Below are 6906 nucleotides of genomic sequence, written 5' to 3'. Positions count from 1 at the left end.
TCCTCTGCCCTGCACCCTGTGTTGTCCTTTACACCAGTGTAAGTGTAACTAACTCATTACCACTCGGCACTGAGGTAAATGACTTAGCAAAGGGTAGGGCAACAGAGACTCTGGCCCAGAACGCGTCCTCACAATTCCCAAGACATATGCTTGTACCCCAGACTTTCCTCCACACTCGCGCCTGTCCCTATGCTATCCTAATACCACCTTCACACACATCTATCACAGTAACCTCCCTCTAGGCACTAGCAGATGCTTCCTCTGTACTGTCCTCCAACACAGGTCCCCACACATCCTCCCTGCACACATGCCATTGGAAGAAGCATGATCTCGTGCTTAGGGTGCTAGCCTGAGACATGGAAACCACGGTTCAATTCCCTGCTCTGCCAGAGACTTCCTATGTGACCCTGGGCAAGTCACTTAGCCTCTCTGTGCCATCAGTACAATGGGGATGATAGCACTGCCCTGCCTCTCAGGGGTGCTGGGAGGCTAAGTGCATTAAAGGTTGCAAGGGACTCAAATGCTATTTTGATGGCACTCAAATGCTATTTTGACTGGCTACAGTCATATAGGTACCTACAGCAGCTCAATACCTGCTAAGCACACAGACACATACCCTTGTCTCCTACATCATCGATGAAAATACATTCATATATACATCTCCCCTATAACATCCCACACAAGCATCCATCCATACCTACCTGCCCCTCAGGCCCTTTTCTCCTGTATCCATCCCAGTTACCATATGTAACTCATGGTAACTTAGTGTGGATCTTGTTGCCCTCTAGTATCTATACCACATATAGAGGTTTATGAGTGTGTTACGGCGACTGAGCCTGGTCTTTCGTATCACTCAACAGAGGAGCATGCTTTTTAGATGCAGAGGTCCAGGGTTCAATCCCTAGAGATGATGACCCATCCAGAGGTGTTGTTACACATACACACACACACACACACAAGGATTCTTGGGAATAGAGGCAAAGTCCATCATATTTAACACTGAGATCTCTCCCACGATTTTGGTTTATTTTCTTTTTAAACCGGGAATCAGACAGTCCATGCTTCTCAGCACAATCATAAATTGAAACGGAAAGGTGGATTAAAAAGGAGCAACTTGTGCCGTATACCCAGTGACCTTCCTGAAGGACTCTAATACCTGTTACATCCTCAAATTTGTTTTGAATCAATTCAATATCACCTTGGCACAAAGCCATCTGTGTGTCTGAAATACGGGTGGGATGAGGTTTTTCTAAGCTAGTATGGTAGCGTCGGAGACAGGGGTTTGGTCGGCAGCAGTATGGGATTTATCAGTGATCTCAAATGTGTAATCTTCCACATGGTGGCAGGTCCTTTTCCAAGGAGGTGTATTTTCCCTGTAAGGCAGGTGCACTGCTTCCATTGATGCTAATTGGAGTCCCACACGCATGCTGATCCAGGGGCCAAAGTCATACCAAGAGATCTTTCTGCAGCTCAGTCATGTGAGAGGTTGCTGCATTTCAGGGTCAGGTGATGTCAATGTGTGGGAATTACCGAGGCCTTGGCCTCCTCTCCATTGCCGGGAAGATCCTCGCTCACATCCTGTTGAACCGTCTCCTCCCTTTTGCCAAAGACGTCCTTCTGGAATCCCAGTGTGGTTTCAAGACCATTTTGGGGCACCACCGACATGATTTTTGTTACACGACAGAGCCAAGAGAGGTGTAGAGAACAACACGGGCCATTGTTTATGACATTTATTGACCTAAGTAAAGGCCTTTGAGTCTATCAATCATGAAGCGTTATGGAAGGTACTGACTAGGTTTGAAGAATGAGGAGTACTTGTGGCACCTTAGAGACTAACAAATTTACTCCTCGTTCTTTTTGCTGATACAGACTAACACGGCTACCACTCTGAAATCTGTCTAGGTTTGGTTATCCATTGAAGCGTTCCACCCAGGGCACTGCCCCCGGAGCTCCCATTGGCCACGGTTCCCGGACAATGGGAGCTGTGAAGCCAGTGCTCTGGTCAGAGGCAGTGCGCAAAGCTGCCTAGCCATGCCTCCGCCTAGGAGCTGAGCAAGGGGGATGTCACCGCTTCCGGGGATCCCCCCAGGTAAGCGCAGCCCACCTCACCCCATCCCTTGCCCCAACCCCCTGCACTCTCCCACACCCTAACTCTGCTGGGGGGGGGGGCACGGTGGCCCAAGACTGCCCCAGCAGCGGCCAGTGTGACTGGAGCAGGGGGCTGCCTGAGCTGCCCCTGAGCCAGGCGCACCGGCCGCTACAGAAGTCATGGAAAGTCATGGAATCCGTGACTCCTGTGACCTCCGTGAAAACTCGCAGCCTTAGCTATAACTCCTGGGGGCAGCCACTAGAGGGGGACATAATCAAATTCATGAAGGAATGGTTCTGTGGTTAAGGTATTAGCCTGGGTTTATGGAGAGATGGGTTCAATTACTAACTCTGCCACAGATTCCCTGTGGGACCTTGGGCCAGTCACTGAATCTCCCTGTTCCTTGGTCCTCTGCAACTGGGCTTAAGAATGCTTTCTCCCTCCTAGCTTTCCTCAGTCTTGTCTATTACAATGATAGGCTCTCTGGGGATGCCTAGCCCGTCTGCTTGTAACCAGCAGGCCATTTTCCCCGCTCAAGCCTAGCTCCCATTTGCCTGCTCTAAGCACTAGACTGTGCTTCCCTGGCGCACAAATAAAAAAAGCAGTGTGTAATATCCTCAACTGCTAGATGCCTTTCCTGTCACTTGGTTCATCTGGGGACTGAGTGATCCATAGCCAAAGGTCCTGAAAACCCACCACGGTCTTTACAAAGAAACGTCTTTCTATACAACCCCACCCCCGATTCACAGTCATTTTGCAACCATCTGTGATGGATCACCCCACTAGGCAGCTAAGCAACGTCCCTCATTACTGAGAGCCCTGGTGGCCAGAGTACTTTGCATGGTACCTGAGGCTACTTACCAATTGACTTCACAATCAGCCAGCAAAGAACTTCCCAGACAATGTTGTCTCTAAAAAAGAAGGCAGGGGTGTGGGAGGGATTTAATTCATAAAAGAAGCAATTTTTCTCCGCATCCCATTACTGGCATTTTTAAGCCAGGCTGGGCTTCGCATTTCTTTCAAGAGATCCATGTGGTGGGTTGTTATAACAGATGCCTATTAATGGGGTAGCTTTCGCCACCAGAATTCTGAGGGGAAGAAACGCGCCTTTAAGCCCCAATAGACACAAAGCTATTCGAAAGTCTTCTCAGCGGATGCGCTTCCCATCTCGCCATTTCCTCAGCATTAATTATTATTAATATTACTTCCCCCTCTCCCCCCCCCAGCTAACAAGAATTGGTATTTTTCTTGCATGTCTCCTGAATTACACACAACAACGAAAAAGTTAAACTGAGGGGGGGAAATACACAATGGTGCAGTCACTTTGCTTATTAGTTTACTTCCGCCCATCCCCCGCTATGGGTGAAACTTATCCCCCTGTTCAAAGGGGCCAGGAAAAACCCGGTTAAGTCCAAAGGGTTTAAGTGGGACGTGCCTTGGGCTGACTTGCTGTGCAGGGATGAATTTCACCCGTTGTGTGAACAGTAGTAATTCACTGACAGCTGTTCCCCACTCGCAGTCCGAACGCTGTTCTAATCACAGCAGGCTTCAAACCACAGAGCAGCCGGACAAGGCAGTGGGTCTTAGAAGAGAGCAACGTTCAGTCCTCAGCTCTGCCACTGACCTGCTGTGTGGCCCTCTCACCTTTTGTCCAGTTAGACTGCAAGATGGTTGGTGGAGGAACTGTCTCTGTTTCTGTACCGCCCCCAGCAGAATGAGGCCCTGATCCCACCTGGGGCTTCCATACTGCTACTAGCAACTCAGGATCCCATTCCTGGCCCTGCCACCGGCCTGCTGGGTGACCTTGGGCAAGTCATGTCCCCTCTCTGTGCCTCAGTTTCCCCATTGGTAAAATGGGGAGAATGATACTAACCCCCGGTATAAGGTGCTTTTAGATCTGCCGGGTATCATTACTGTTAAAAACTCATCTCTTTTTTGAAACATGATGTTCTGCACGTGCGGGCCTATCTTACAAAGGTGAAGCCCTTAAAGGGCCTGTAGCAAGGCAGGGCCCTCACCGGCACGGCGCCTCCTGCTGGTCAGTCCGGGAATTAGCTCATCCAGCTCAGGAGCACCCTCCTCTGGCCGGTTTCTCCCCTGCCCTTACCTGTCCCTCTGCAGTCCCTTTATCTCCACCAGTTCAGGCCCCGCGTCCCTCCTGGACCATGGTGCCCTTTACCTTGGGGTGCTGCCCCAGGGCAGTGTCCTCACACTCTGGGTCTCCCCTCCCAGGGGTACCCCAGCCCCTATACCCACCTTGCCTCAGTGGCTACTGTCAGTTGTCATCTAGCCCCTCATCACTGGCAAGGGGGTAGGACCTGCTGCCTTTTCTGGCCCTGGCTGCCTCGTTGCAGACCTCGTACCTCCTCAGGCCTTTGCTACAAGGTCTCAGCCTGGGAGGTCGCCAGGCCAGAGTTCCCCAGCTCAGCCTGCCCTTTCCCAGTACTGTTCTGTCCAAGGTACGCCTGTCTCTACCGGGCAGCTAGGTCCTTGCTCCATTGTTGGAGCAAGATAAGACTTCCTTCTCCCCAGGAGCCCTTCTTATACTGGCCCAGCCAGGCCCTGATTGGCTGCCTCAAGCCCGTTTGTGATTGGCTCCTTGAGGCAGACCTTTTCCAGGGCTGTTTTTAACCCCTTCCAAACCGGAGCGGGGTGATCTCCTCGCTACAGGGCCCTGCAGGGATACAACATGTGTCTTTCCCTCCAGTTGGATGGGAAAGACCATCATTAAAATGGGGTCAGATGAGCTCTAGGGCAAAAGGAAAAGTGCAGGATTGGCAGTAGGCGTAGGCCATGAACAAGAACGCCAATAGGGGGCATGTGACCCACACCCATTCAGTGTGGCGCTCTGTCACCCTCTAGCGGTGGCTGAGCCACATTGCGAGGTCAATGAGCCTGTTACAGAAGGAGCCCAGCCATCGTGAGAGCAGGGTACAGTGCCATGCTGAGTGGGTCACAGACACCAATCAGAGAACCCCAAACAACGCCTGCTGAGAAGACACAAAGTATCAGTGACGTGGCCTTTGGACCATGGAGTGCGGGCGCCAATAACATCAGCCATGCAGGCTTCCGCATGCCGCCTGCCTAGGTACACAAACCCTGCATGGGAGGAGCCGTCTCTAGGGGCGAAAGAATAACTCAGATGCCATTTGATTTTGACGAATAGGGAGGAACCGGTTGAGAATTTGAAAGTGGAAGGCAGCTTGGGTGAAAGTGATCATGAGATAGTAGAGTTCATGATCCTAAGGACCGGTAGGAGGGAAAACAGCACAAAAAAGTTAATGGATTTCAAGAAGGCAGACTTTAGCAAACTCAGCAAGTTGGTAGGCAAGATCTAAGGGGGGAAATAATTCAAGAGAGTTGGCAGTTTTTAATACTTAGTCCTGCTATGAGTGCGGAGGACTGGACTAGATGACCTCTCAAGGTCCCTTCCAGTCCTACGATTCTATGGACCCTTCTGCTTTCTGTTCTGGATGCCATAAACGATTAAGGGCCCAGTCCTGTAGGGTGCTGACTACCCTCAACTCCTAGTGAAATTAATATGAAATGAGGGAGCTCAGGACCTCACAAGATCATGGCCCTAAATTAGTATTGATTTATGGTGGTAGCTCTTGTGCTGTGAACACCAGTCCATTAGAACCTGGACTGGAGTCCCCAGCCCATTCTGACAGAAGTTAAAGAATCAGGCATACATGAAGCCCCTACATGGAAGGGGCCAGATCCCACAATGGAGTAAAGTGATGTGGTTCCGTCAAATTGCCTGGAGCGCTGCCCAGATTAGAACAGCCATTTCTCACAGTGAACATTTTCCGTTCGAAATGTTTTGGATGAAAATTTTTGTTTTTCTGCTGGAACTTTGAAATGAAATAAACCTTTTGTTGTTGTTGCTCGGCTTAGGATGGACATTAGGAAAAACTTCCTAACTGTCAGAGTGGTTAAGCATTGGAATAAATTGTCTAGGGAGGTTGTGGAATCTCCATCACTGGGGATTTTTAAGAGCAGGTTGGACAAACACCTGTCAGGGATGGTCTAGATAATACTTAGTCCTGCCTTGAGTGCAAGGGACTGGACTGGACTAGATGACCTCTCGAGGTCCCTTCCAGTTCTATGATTCTTTGATTCTACGATAACACCGGCCAGAGACCTGCCCCAAAACAATCCCCAGAGCAGGTCTATTAGAAAAACATCCCATCTTGATTTAAAATTTGTCAGTGATGGAGAATCCACCACAACCCTTAGTAAATTGTTCTAATAGTTAATTACTCTCAGGGTCATAATTTTACTCCTTATTTCCTGTCTGAATTTATCTAGCTTCAACTTCCAGCCATTGGATTGTGTTGGACCTTTATCTGCTAGACTGAAGAGCCCATTTTCTAATATTTGTTCCCCATGTTGGTACTTACAGACTGTGATCAAGTCACCCTTTAACCCTCTCTTTGTTAAACTAAGTAGATTTTGCTACTTGATGTAATTTCATTTCTGCTTTTTCCCCCTGGAAAAAAGAGGAGGGGGGTGTAAAATAGTGGGAGAAAGTGGGGGGGGGAAACATCATTTCTCCATTTGGAAAACAGTAAAAGAAAACGTGTGGAAAGTCACGTTTTCTCACTTTCTCACACTTTTACAATCTTTATCCCCTTGTTTCCAGTGAATAAAAGGGAGAGGTTAAAGAACGCACACTGCAAATCCCCAAACTGAAAACAGAAATATTTCTGTTTCCAAAATCCAAAATGAAACAACATTTGATTGGAAGCCAACATTTTCGTTTTGAAATGTCCTGCCAGAAAATGTATCTATTTTTTTTTTTTTTTTTTTTTTTT

The sequence above is a fragment of the Terrapene carolina genome, unplaced genomic scaffold (genome assembly GCF_002925995.2).
Source record: "Terrapene carolina triunguis isolate 2854851 unplaced genomic scaffold, T_m_triunguis-2.0 Scaffold236, whole genome shotgun sequence".
Classification (NCBI taxonomy): Eukaryota; Metazoa; Chordata; order Testudines; family Emydidae; genus Terrapene; species Terrapene triunguis.
The sequence above is the reverse complement of the archived record's forward strand: the minus strand, read 5'-3'. Positions refer to the sequence as shown.